Here is a 14,033-nt window from a genome sequence, read left to right as displayed (position 1 = left end):
TGTGATGTTCTTAAATCTCTTCTTTAGTCCATGGATTAGACTAACTATGTGTTACATAAGATTCTCATTTAAGCCCACTACCCTCTAAACTATTGCCACTAGCATAAAATTAGGACCTAGAATGAGGGATAAAATTTGGCAAACTTTATTTTTTTTAAATGAAAAAAACCACACTAACCAGTATTTGCAATGTGATGGAAATGGCCGTTTAGGAGCGCCACTCCAACAAGCTTGTAGGACTCGAAGCAACCCCGAACATAGGGTGGGCTCTCATCTAGGAGACCCTCTTCACAATAGCACCATAAGCCGGAAATCACTCTTGCGTGAGCTAGGTAGTCACAAGACAAACTAAAAAAGAGAGAACACGAACACACACACACACACACACACATACAGTTATAAATTAGTCATGATCGCTTCCAAACTGCATCAATTTCTTCCACATGCTTTAGGAGTGTAATGGCTAGGTGATACGATGATAATTCCCACCTCCTCTGATCTGTTATGTAATGGCCTTCGCTAATTTGAGCAGTGTCCCGTTGCTTTTCCAACAACTTGTGTCAATCAGTTGTTTTTAGCGTGCTTGGGTAACCATATGGGCTGCTCTCGATGCTTGCTTTCCGGCGGCAAGCATCTTAAGCTACACAAGGTAAACATTCAAAGTACAAAATTAGGAAAAACGGCCTGCTGGTAGTCCGTCCAAAAGGCGATCCCACTATGGCCATAGGGTAGAAAACTATGAAGCATTGTGTAGTGTCACCAATCTACTTCCTTTGTTTCACAGTGTACAGTGAGGGCACAACAAGCTGCATTTCATTCCGTCGATGATCGTGTCCCTCGATCGTCGTCGTCGTTTTCTTCCTCGAGTGGCTCTCTGTGCTTTGGTGTAAGATCATGGCTATGGTGAAGGCTGCGCTGAGACTAGTGAGGTGGAGCTCTGTGGGGCCATGGAGAATGTGCACATTCTGCTCCCCAGGAGAGGCCTCTACGATGGAGGAGTGCTAGCAGTGCAAGGTGATTACTTCGTACGCTATGAGGCGGAGCTCTGCGGGGCCATGGAGAAATGCACATTCTGCTCCCCCTGCAGGAGAGGCCTCTGCGATGGAGGAGTGCTGGCGGTGCAAGGTGATCGCTTCGTACGCTATGCATCGCTCGTGCCTGTGGCAGTGGAGGATCAACGGCAGCCCTGGTTGTCCCAGAAACCAAGGTAACACGGCTTCCGAATGGCCTGCGCGTGGCTGAAGAATCCTATCTCGCCTCCTAGACGGCCACCATGGGCCTTTGGATCGACGCTAGAAGCCGCTACCAAACGCAAGCCACAAACGGCACTGCTCACTTCATGGAGCACATGATCTTCAAGGGCACCAGCGCCCATGAGCTCGGCGAGGGGGTTGAGGCTCTCGACGGACTGCTTGACACCCACACCTCGCGTGAGCAAAACCACCTACTTTGCGAAGGTCCTCATGGACGCGATGTCTCCTTCACCGTGGATTTGCTCGTGGATATCATCCAGAATTCTTCCTTGGACAAGAATGCCATTGAGAAGGAGCATCAGATCATCGTGCAGGAACTCGAAGAGGTAGTGCTTGGCCTTCGCTAATTTGAGCTGTGTCCCACTGCTTTTCCAATAAGTCAATTCAGTTGTTTTTAGCGTGCTTGGACGTGTGGATGCTTGCTTTTTGCAAGCATTTTAGGCTACCCAAGGTAAACATAAGACTACATAGGGAAAATACTCTCCTACTAAAACTACTAAAACATACAAGGTCGATCAATAATGTAAACTCGACTATATGAGCTGGCACTGACTATGCTATACTCTAGTAATCTAAATATGGCTATCATATATATAGTCTATCATATCAACCATAAGGCATAAGTGTAGTTACCATCACCTAGGCGAGATATATATCAATGTATGCAACACTAGTTGAGTTTGGTAGCTCGACAAAAGTCCATATTATACTATGGACTTCTCTATGAGGCTTGGATACATGTTCAGGTAGGTACATGGGTACACATATGAAAATATGGTTGTGTGGTAGTGTCTGAGATACAAGATCTACTAGCAACTTTATGTTCTCTTTTGGGCATGCTATTGTTAGTTGGAGCAACAAGGAGCAGTTGTGACAGTTACTTTGTCAAGTGTATAGAGGCTAAGTACAAGGATTCTACTATGGTGACATGTGAGGTGAGCCTATGGATAGGCCAGTTGTTATTTATTGTGACAACATGAGCATCATACACTTGTGTCATTTATTGTGAGTAGCATATAGTTAGCTAGTAACCCATTGTATCATGCTAGGACAACCCACATTAATAATACATTATCATTTTGTGAGGGAGAATGTTCTAGCAGGTGATATGAATTTGGTTTATGGCAGTACAGTGGGTCGTCACTGACATCTTCATGAGGGCATTGGGTACTGAGAAGCTTATATGTTTAGAAGCTTACGTGGAGTGCATCGTATGGAGTTGAGCTCAAGGGGGAGTATTGAGATATTGAGCTCAACTAGTATGGATACAAATGACATGCCAAGACCACACCTTCACACTTATGAATGACGAGCTCAACTAGTGTGGATATGGATGACATGCTAGAATCACACCTTCGTACTTATGCCACTGGCATGGTTGGTGAGATATGCCACCACCAGTGGTTTAGAGGCTGTATAACAACCACTTTGGTCACCAGAGTTATGGTATATTTATAGTGACAACTCATATAACTGGGTTCACACTGGCTTGGTGGTGCATCTTGTGAGAGTTGTTGGTAGAGTAAGGAAGCACTTTTATATTGATCCTAGCTCATATAATTGGGTTCACACTGGCTCGGGGGCTCGGGGTGGTGCATCTTGTGAGAGTTGTTGGTAGAGTAAAGGAAGCACTTTTATATTGATCCTACCCTAGGGATATCACATATGATTAAAGCCTTTCATTGTACGTGGATTCCCTTTCATTGTAAGTTGGATGTCCTATCATAGTAGTATTTACATTGGGACCCTAAGTGGGAGCAAAGAGATACTACCAACCCGATGAAAAAATACCTTTCTTTAGTTATATTATGTGGAATGCCATGCATCTTTTCCTGGGACATGTTTAGAGAGTCTTTACTCTTATACCTTATTGGGAAGCTTATGGTATCACACCTGACATCCAAACGATGTTTTGGAGAAGGTTGTGGGATTCTTACAGGAGGACACGTATATCCTCCTTTTTATGGCTTTCTCTACTTAGTGGTCTTGCCACTAGCTAGTGGAGATTCACCATTAGTTTTAGCCCAGAATGCTCGAGATATGTAAGAGCTTTAGAGATAGTCTACCATTGCTTATGGTGGGAGTGCAGGGAAGAACATGTGATAACTCTTCTCCTTGGAAGGATAAAGAAGAATGCTTATATTTCTTTTGGTGCTATCATTTGTTTGACACATTTGGGTATGAGGGGAATGATAGGGATTTGGTTATTATGATCAATCAAGGAGTCTTCAATGGGAAAGAGTATTCTTGCATGCATAAAAACACAGACTCCTCCTCATGGGAAGAGGAGAGAAAGGTCTTATATTTGAATCCCATTTTGGGTCTCATGGTCCTTAACTTGACAACCTATATATATATATGTATATATACATATGTATATATATATATATATATATATATATATATATATATATATATATATATATATATGTATGTATATATATGTATGTATGTATATATATATACATATATATGTATGTATATATATGTATGTATATATATATATATATATATACATGTATATATACATATATATACATACATATATATGTATATATATATACATACATATATATATATATACATGTATATATACATATATATACATACATATATATACATATATATATATACATATACATATATATATATGTATATATATATATATGTATATATATATATACATATATATATATATATACATATATATATATAGGTTGTTAAGTTAAGGACCATGAGACCCAAAATGGGATTCAAATACATGTATATGTATATGTATATACATATACATGTATATATATATACATGTATATGTATATATATATATATATACATGTATATACATATACATGTATATGTATATGTATATACATATACATGTATATATATATACATGTATATGTATATGTATATGTATATGCATATACATATACATATACATGTATATGTATATACATATATATATACATGTATATGTATATATATATACATGTATATGAAACATATACATGTATATGTATATATACATATATATATATATACATATATATATATATATACATGTAATTTTTCGTAATCTTAGATTGTAAATTCTAAGGAACCCAAAACTCTCGTTTGTAATTGTCTAGACCATACAAACCTAGCAATAATCTAGGTTCAAAAAATAAAGATATTTCTTATTTCAAAAAAATATATTAATAATAATTTATATTTACAACTAAATGTAAAAACTACATAAAAAACAAGTTATTATATCATAATACACCTGTGCACTCTAATAGTTTGATCATTAGAGATGATGTTGCTTGTCCTTCCCAAGACGGGGGAGTCTACAATTGAGCCATGAAGATTAAATAGATTATGGTAAACAATGATGAGTATATTATAGCAAACGTCAAGACAAATACCTTCAATATCTTGTCCATCACCATAATTAAATGAAAATGATCTTCTTGCCACATACATCCTAAGCAATATTACCCGTGATATCAAATCTGACACTACACTTCACTAATCATGTACACAAGATTTGGAGGTCAGTCTCTCTCTCTCTCTCTCTCTCTCTCTCTCTCTCTCTCTCTCTCTCTCTCTCTCTCTGTGGACATTAAGTATTTCAAATCGAGCAAGAAAATTTAATAATGCCATTGTAAATGAAAGCAAGTCAAAAGCAAAACATTTCCTTATCCAAATGTTATAAAAACAAAGATAAACTCATCATGCCCCTACAGCCATTTCAATAATTTGAACCACCCCTTGAGTAATAGATGGGCACTCCATACTTATGGACCTTCATGATGGCTTTACCTCAATGTCAACCATTTATTCCATACAATGTAAGTATATTTATATATATCAATTCAATATTTATAATTTGAACCACCCCTTGAGTAATAGATGGGCACTCCATACTTATGGATCTTCATGATGGCTTTACCTCAATGTCAATCATTTATTCCACACAATGTAATTATATTTATATATATCAATTCAATATTACTAGTAATGGTAGCGCCAGTGTGGGAGATAAATTGAAGGAATTTTTCCATCCAAATCCTATTTAACTTCATGTCTTTGCATTATAATAAAATAATTGTCATTCTAAAAGAAACATCAATCAACTTGAAAGTATGCACACTTACTGAAAGACAACATAGATTGCATATGTCACATCTTTGCAAACATTCTCTTTCCAAATGCTTACTTGATTGATACAAAGATATTAAATATGAATGTAGTCTCTCGCATTTGTAGGGTGGTGTATCAATAGCTCGTTTTTGTCTACCTTCTGAGCATAAATTACATTTACATTCTTCTGGATGCCATTTTCAATACCTCTTTGTAGACAACATTGGCTGTATAGACTTTGTTTGTAGCTTCATTGCTGCTTTCATGGTCCACAATATCTTTTACACATACTTTCACTACATCTAATGATCTAACACGTGACATAGCAACATACAAGTGTCCATGTGTGAATACTTGTGTGGCCAAATAAAGTCCTAACACACTCAATGTTTGTCCTTTTGCAACTTATTTATTGAGATACCAAAAGCTAGCCTCATAGGAAATTGCCTCCTTCTCATGTCAAAAGGAAATTGAAGCATAGATGGTATGAATGTTATCCTAGAAATAAAGACCATGCCTCCAATGTTTGTACATGTAATAATTTCTACTTCTATCACCTTTGAGTGAAATTGCTTACATATTAGTCAAGTACCATTTCAAAGTCCCCGCCCAAGGGCCCAAATTGCAGAGAGCAACATGATAGGAGCATTCATCTTTAGAAGCAAGTGGTGAGGAGGGTAACCACCACCTATGTGCTCAACTACATACAATATTATATCATTCTCAACTGCATACAATATTATATCATTCTCAACTGCATACAATATTATATCATTCTCAAAGAAACAACCAAATCCACTCTGAGGTATTATCTTTCAAGACCAGGTAATGGAGTCAAGACTAGTTCATTGATCTCATTGACCTCTTGATTTCGTGGTGCAAGAATAGTGTGTTCTTTATTGAAGAAGCATGCATAATCCTCCACTCTTTGAAGATCTTTGTACACCAGTTCCCATGGATCAACATTTTTTGGTGGAATTACCACTCTACCTTGATTATTTGGATGGTCTATAGAGCCATCCCCAATTTATAAAGTCCATTTAACAAATTCTAGTTGTTATGTATAATCATAACCACTCTAAATGACCCGCATGTTTTGGGTGAGCTTTAAGACATCCATATATCTCCAAATATACGATCGGCACAATGTTGCATCAACAATATCCTCACGTGATCCCTTTGCCCCCACAAGAGGTAAGATTTGCCTAAAGTCACCACCAAATAGCATAATTTTTTCACCAAACACTACATCACTTTGCATAATATCTTTTAATGTCCTGTCTAATGATTCATATGCATATCGATGCATCATTGGAGTCTCATCCCCAAATGATCAATCTTGCAAGCTTCAACACCTCGACCAATGGGCTATTACCTTAAATACTATGTGTGCTAACATCATTAAGCACTAATGGGATTTTGAAATGTGTGCAGTGCGTCCATTTGAAAGTAACAATGCAGCTATTCTAGAAGATGCACATGCCAAAAAAACTTGATTCTCTCCATGTAATCGAGATAAAAAGGCATTGTAAAGATATGTTTTGCCTGATCCACCTAGTCCATCAAGGAAAACAACACCACCATTGTTCAAATTAATGGCCTCAAGGATGATATCAAATGCTCTTGATTGACAACTATTAATCTTGACTCCTTTTCATAGAAAGAGCCAAGTCAACCTGTTGAACAGAATCAAACATCATCTATTCCATCAACAAATCATTGTTGATAGTAACAACACTTGATCTATCAAGCATAGGCAACCCTTCAAAATCATGTAGACGTTTTCCATATTATTGTAATAGGTCTTGCATGTGTAATAGAGCTTGATTCTTAGCTATAGAATGACAAACACAAATGTCAACATACCTTCTTTGCAAGCCATGAAAAAGTCATCTGAAAGTTTGGTAGAGAATTTGTTCCAAAGTTATCCGGGAGATATAGGCTCATAAAAAACTAGAATAATGACAAAAAGTTGATACAGTTAGAATCCTGTTTTCTAAAATGCGGCTTCTTGAAGACACATATACCACTCCTCATCACTCTCCAACATTCCTCTAGCTTCACATGCAGCCTTAAAACAAGGATACAAATGTCCATTCATTGTTCATACTCCCTCAAAAGATTTGCAGCAGCCTTTACACACACTGAGTAACATGCATAGATAATATTGCTCACTTGCACTCGGGCTAACATTATATATATATCCAATCATATTTTCCCTTTTTCTTTTAGTCCATGATTGAAGAGTTGTATTCCACACGCACTCGCAAGGGAAATCAACACATAGCAAGCTATTTGCATCTGTATGCAATTGATTAGTTCTGAACTATTCAGTGAGAGTAGTTCTTTGGTTTCTATCACAACTTATTACATCACACAAATCATCATGGTCATTGAATATAACATGATTTTGCATCGAAAGATAAACATGCAACCTTTGTATATCTAGCTTTTCATCATACAATAATGCTGGTATAAGCACCAACTTGCCTCTAATGTAGACATGTACCGTGCATCCAAATATTGAGTAATCTCATCAATAACCCCATATGTATCTTGCAACTCTATAGTAGCAAGATAATAGCTCTATCATGTCCTTTATATACATACTTATACAAATATTTCACTGCTGTAATGGTTCATACTTCCTCAAAAGATTTGTAGCCTTTACACACTATGAGTAACATGCATAGATAGTATTGCTCACTTGCACTCGGGCTAACATTATATATACATGCATAGATAGTATTGCACTCGGGCTAACATTATATATACATCCAATCATATTTTCCCTTTTTCTTTTAGTCCATGATCGAAGAGTTGTATTCCACACCCACTCGCAAGGGAAATCAACACATAGCAAGCTATTTGCATATGTATGCAATTGATTAGCTATGAACCATTCAGTGAGAGTAGTTCTTTGGTTTCTATCACAACTAATTACATCACACAAATCATCATGGTCATTAAATATAACATGATTTTGCATCGAAAGATAAACATGGAACCTTTGTATATCTAGCTTTTCATCATGCAATAATGCTGGTATAAGTACCAACTTGCCTCTAATGTAGACATGTACCGTGCATCCAAATATTGACTAATCTCATCAATAACCCCATATGTATCTTGCAACTCCATAGTAGCAAGATAGTAGCTCTATCATGTCCTTTATATACATACTTATACAAATATTTCACTGCTGTAATGGTTCGTACTTCCTCAAAAGATTTGCAGCCTTTACACACTATGAGTAACATGCATAGATAGTATTTCTCACTTGCACTCGGGCTAACATTATATATATATCCAATCATATTTTTCCTTTTTCTTTTAGTCCATGATCGAAGAGTTGTATTCCACACCCACTCGCAAGGGAAATCAACACATAGCAAGCTATTTGCATCTGTATGCAATTGATTAGCTCTGAACCATTCAGTGAGAGTAGTTCTTTGGTTTCTATCACAACTAATTACATCACACAAATCATCATGGTCATTGAATATAACATGATTTTACATCGAAAGTTAAACATGCAACCTTTGTATATCTAGCTTTTCATCATACAATAATGCTGGTATAAGTACCAACTTGCCTCTAATGTAGACATGTACCGTGTATCCAAATATTGACTAACCTCATCAATAACCCTATATGTATCTTACAACTCTATAGTAGCAAGATAGTAGCTCTCTCATGTCCTTTATATACATACTTATACAAATATTTCACTGTTGTAATGGTAGAGTATACTTCTATGTTAATATGGGCTTTGTATCTCATAGAGAGAAAAGGGTTATATGGAACAACCCATTGACTATCCACCCTATGATCCTTTACTTGGATGAAATTACTATCTTCTCGTTGTATGTATGTTGGATACCCATTGTCATCAACACTAGTAGTATCAAAAAACTTTAGAGGATAAATATGTTTTGCAACTCCCATTAACCATGCAATAAGAGTGCATATTTAGTTCCCCACATGGTTCATGGACATTACAATGACTGATTATGTTATGCAACTCCCATTAACCATGCAATAAGAGTGCATATTTAGTTCCCCACATGGTCCATGGACATTACAATGACTGATTATGTTATGCAACTCAAGAAACATCGCCTTACCTAGAATTCAACACATACTAACTTATCATAGTGAGCAATCTCAATAGTTTACATCCACTTTTCAATATCAATAATATATGTACATGTGGCAAGCCTCTTTTTTGAAATTCAAGAATAGAAAAAAATCCCACTACCCTTCCAAATAATGCTTTTTTCACCAATAAGTGCATCATATCCTTATGCTTCTCATAAAAGACCCGTGTTGTCAAGTCAGGTCAATCTTGCTTATTTTATCTCACGTAGGATTGCAAGTAAAGGTAATAAAGAGGTCAAGTTTACCCATCTTCCTAACAATTGCCATTGAATCTTGATACAATTGGTGCATATATCGAGGTCGCCCAATATATGTAGATGGTAGAACTATCCTACATCCAGTAATTCCCCCAGAGACTCTATTAACCCCATCACTTATATTCACCATATCTACAAGCCCTTGGTATACTTCAGCACACAATGCTTTCTGGTTATTATGTATCCATACTAATATTGATTCTTCCATGCTACTATATGCATCATGTATTGTTGCAAAAGTCAACCACCACATAGAAGGTAGGCATTTATATCTTCCCTTATTTATAATCTATATGCATAATGTTGATGTTGAGTTATAGTCTTTGTCTCCTCATTTAAGCCTTCCCTATTCGTAACATGGAGTGGAATTCGAAGCCTAATGTACATACTTGATCTTTTAAAGAACCGGCTTGTTCTTTACATTCCCTAGTACATCTTCCTAGACATTCCCTAATTTCAACATGCAAATATTCCATAAAGGAAATCATGTCTAGTTGGTGGGCCTCCATGCAACCACTACTATCAAGAACATGATTTAGATGATGTGTCAACTCATCTCTTAACATATCTCCCCTTTGGGTGCCACTTCCACGGATCTCATCCCAAAGGGCATTTAAGTTCTCCAAGCAACTCGACCGTAATAGTAAGGTTATATCCATAATAATATGTTAGATGGATCTCATTCCACAGGGCATTTAAGTACTCCTGACCATAATAGTAAGCTTATATCCGTAATAATATGCTAGACGTTTCGAGCTTGGCTGTCCAAGCGAAGACCTTGACCGAGCAAGGTGTTTCGTAGCTCAAAGAGTCATCAGCTCAGGCAAGGTAGACAAAGCTACATCAGAATTGGAAGCTCCATACGCATCCACTATGGCATTTGAACCCACAGGGCATTTAAGTACTCCTGACCATAATAGTAAGGTTATATCCGTAATAATCTGTTAGACGTTTAGAGCTTGGCTGTCCAGACGAAGACCTTGACCGAGCAAGGTGTTTCGCAGCTCAAATAGTCATCAGCTTAGGCAAGGTAGACAAAGCTACATCAGAATTGGAAGCTCCATACGCAGCCACTACGGCATTTGAACCGTTGTTTTCATTATAGATCTCCATTTTCTAAAATCCAAAATGAAATCTTAAGGCTCTCCAAACATCTCTTTATATCTTAGTCAACATATAACATAACCCTAATAACCCAACTATATACTAACACTATATACATGTAGATACCTCGTAGTTGCAAAAAGAGGAAACAATGTATACTCTTAGCAAGCCATATAATTGTCTCTCTAAAAGTCTATTATTAGAAACCATAAAGAAAGTTCTTTACTTTTTAAGCACATTTCTCTACTGTTTTAAGGCTAATATAGTCTAAATAAAAGTACTGAAATAATTTAACATATGTATATTCTCTTAGGCCCATATATTCTCTCTCTAGAACTCTCTCTACGATCAAATATTTTCTTGCCATTTAACCTCTCTCTCTCTCTCTCTCTCTCTCTCTCTCTCTCTCTCTTCTGCTATGATTGTAACTGCTACATAGTATGTTTTTGTTTATCTTGCATTATATAATTGTAGCTGCTACATAGTATGTTCTTGTTTATCTTGCATTATAAATAAGTTATATGCCTCCAAAAAAGGTGTTGCCTTCATAATGTGGTGAAATGATACTGAGGGCCTTGTGTTATACATGTAGAGGGATTTGCTAAAGAAGTGAAGTGTGTATATGAAAAATAAGTGCAATATCACTCTAGCTTAAGGATCCACATATGTGTTGTTCAATCATGTGATGTGCAACTTTATTAACTAAATTTAGTCCAAAACATCCATCAAGGATGAAAGTTTCATATCTCTAATAAGTATAATTGATTTATAATAAGACGTGTATAGACATGTATCATAAAACAATTGGTTATACTCATCACATAACATTTTTGGGCTCACACACACATGCATAGAAGCAATCAAGTATACATACATGTATATGCATATTTAACTTATCCTTATGTAAATGCGTATTTAAGTGGGTAAAGAGTCTATATTTGCACATATATGTGTACATGGTACTCACATAGACTACCTATACATATGAACATCTATCTATCTCTAGACATACATAAGTACAAACATATCATACCTATTACCTATTCACACACTCACACACAAAGATACACACATTGGCACACCATATAGATATAAGTATATGAATGAATGTTATAACCATTTTTGATCTCTCTAACCCTCTCTTTGTCACACACACACACACACACACACACACACACAAATATATCCAAGTCCTCTCTCTCTCTCTCTCTCTCTCTCTCTCTCTCTCTATATATATATATATATATATATATATATATATATATATATGTATGTATGTATGTATGTATGTATGTATGTATGTATGTATGTTGGTATGTATGTATGTATGTATGTTGCTATGTATGTATGTATGTATGTATGTATGTATGTTGGTATGTATGTATATTTACATATATACATATATATGTGTGTATATCTAGTAAACATGTGTTTTTGCTTGCCTTGCATGCGTGCACGCACTCACACACACATATAGATATGTGTATATCTGGTAAACATGTGTTTTTGCTTGCCTTACGTGTGCGCACACACACACACACTTATATGTATGTACATATATGTATGTATGTATGTATGTACACACATAAATACATACATATATATACGTATGTATGTATGTATACACATACATACATATATATATATATATATATACATGTATGTATGTATACACATACATACATATAATCTTATAGATACATACAAAAAAATACTTATATATAAAAATACTTATACATATAATCTTATAGATACATGTACAAAAAAAATACTTATATATAATTACTAAGAAATTCAAAGTTAGACCATATACATGTATATGTATATGTTTGTGTGTATGGATGTCTATGCTTATGTATGTGTATATTTGTATGTATTTGTGTGTATACATACAAACATGTATATTTATATGTTTGTATGTATTTGTGTGATCATGCATGTGTGTGTATATATGTACATACACATGTGATCCCATGGCTTTTGACCCCATATACTTTAGTTCGCTCTCTCTCTCTCTCTCTCTCTCTCTCTCTCTCTCTCTCTCTCTCTCTCTCTCTCTCTCTCTCTCTCTATATATATATATATATATATATATATATATATATATATATCACAATTGCTCCCCCTATCTCTCCCTCTCTCTCTCTCTCTCTCTCTCACACACCCACACTCACAAAGGGAAATCTCTCTCTCTCTCTCTCTCTCTCTCTCTCTCTCTCACACACACACACACACACACACACACACACACACACACGCACACACACACAGACAGAGTTATATACCAAAAACATGAAAGGGAAGATTAGAAAACATGAGAAGCAAGATATAAAAAAAGAGAAACATAGTACATCTTTTCAAAGATACACACATTGGCATACTTAAACTCCTCCTACTTGTGGGCTCATCCTTTCGTCTCACCCAAGGCTTCAAGTGTCAAGGAAAACTTTGTTATCTCTAAGGTGCATATAATGCTAATTCAAATGTCAAATGCATCTATGTATATCCAAATCATAGTAATTCCTACGTCGAATGCATCTATGTATATCCAAATCATAGTAATTCCTATGGACCAAAATATTATTGTATCACTTGACAATCAATATTTACGAAGGGCATGTAGTAAGGGATGCATTATGAGTTTTGAATGTTCTTAGAGTGATGATTTGTAGTCTACATGGATAATACTCTCATCAATATTGTATTTAAAAATTCACCACACATACATTTGGTTTCTAAACATACAATGCTTTTTATTAAAAAAATGTAAGATTTGTAGCCTACATTGATAATACTCTCATCAATATTGTATTTAAAAATTTACCACATAGATTTGGTTTCCAAACATACAATGCTTTTTATAAAAAATGCAAGCTTTAGTGTGTATATGATGTAATACATGCATTAGTTAAACATGCTAAATGAAAAGTGTGGCGTGATAATGACTTCCAATCATCAAGCCCAAACAAATCGAAAGTTTAGCTCACAAATCCATTAATCTTCTTCTTGGTCACTCAAATAACTTTTCCAAATCAAGAAAATTATAGTGATAAGAATCCCTTATCTAAGCTTAAAACATACTAATCATCAAACATTAGGTAATTCTAATCATCACAATATGACGGTATGTACA

General features: G+C 35.6%; 1 pseudogene; it reads left to right on the top strand.

Annotated features, from left to right (window-relative positions):
* Positions 1-1,273: 1,273 nt before the first annotated feature.
* LOC147619694 (mitochondrial-processing peptidase subunit beta pseudogene) lies at positions 1,274-1,600 on the top strand (annotated as a pseudogene).
* The last annotated feature ends 12,433 nt before the right edge of the window (positions 1,601-14,033 follow it).

The sequence above is a fragment of the Cibotium barometz genome, chromosome 33 (genome assembly GCF_041138505.1).
Source record: "Cibotium barometz isolate CiBa-2024 chromosome 33, ASM4113850v1, whole genome shotgun sequence".
Lineage (NCBI taxonomy): Eukaryota > Viridiplantae > Streptophyta > Polypodiopsida > Cyatheales > Cibotiaceae > Cibotium > Cibotium barometz.
Note: the sequence above shows the minus strand (reverse complement) of the source record. Positions and strands in the feature narration are given on the sequence as shown.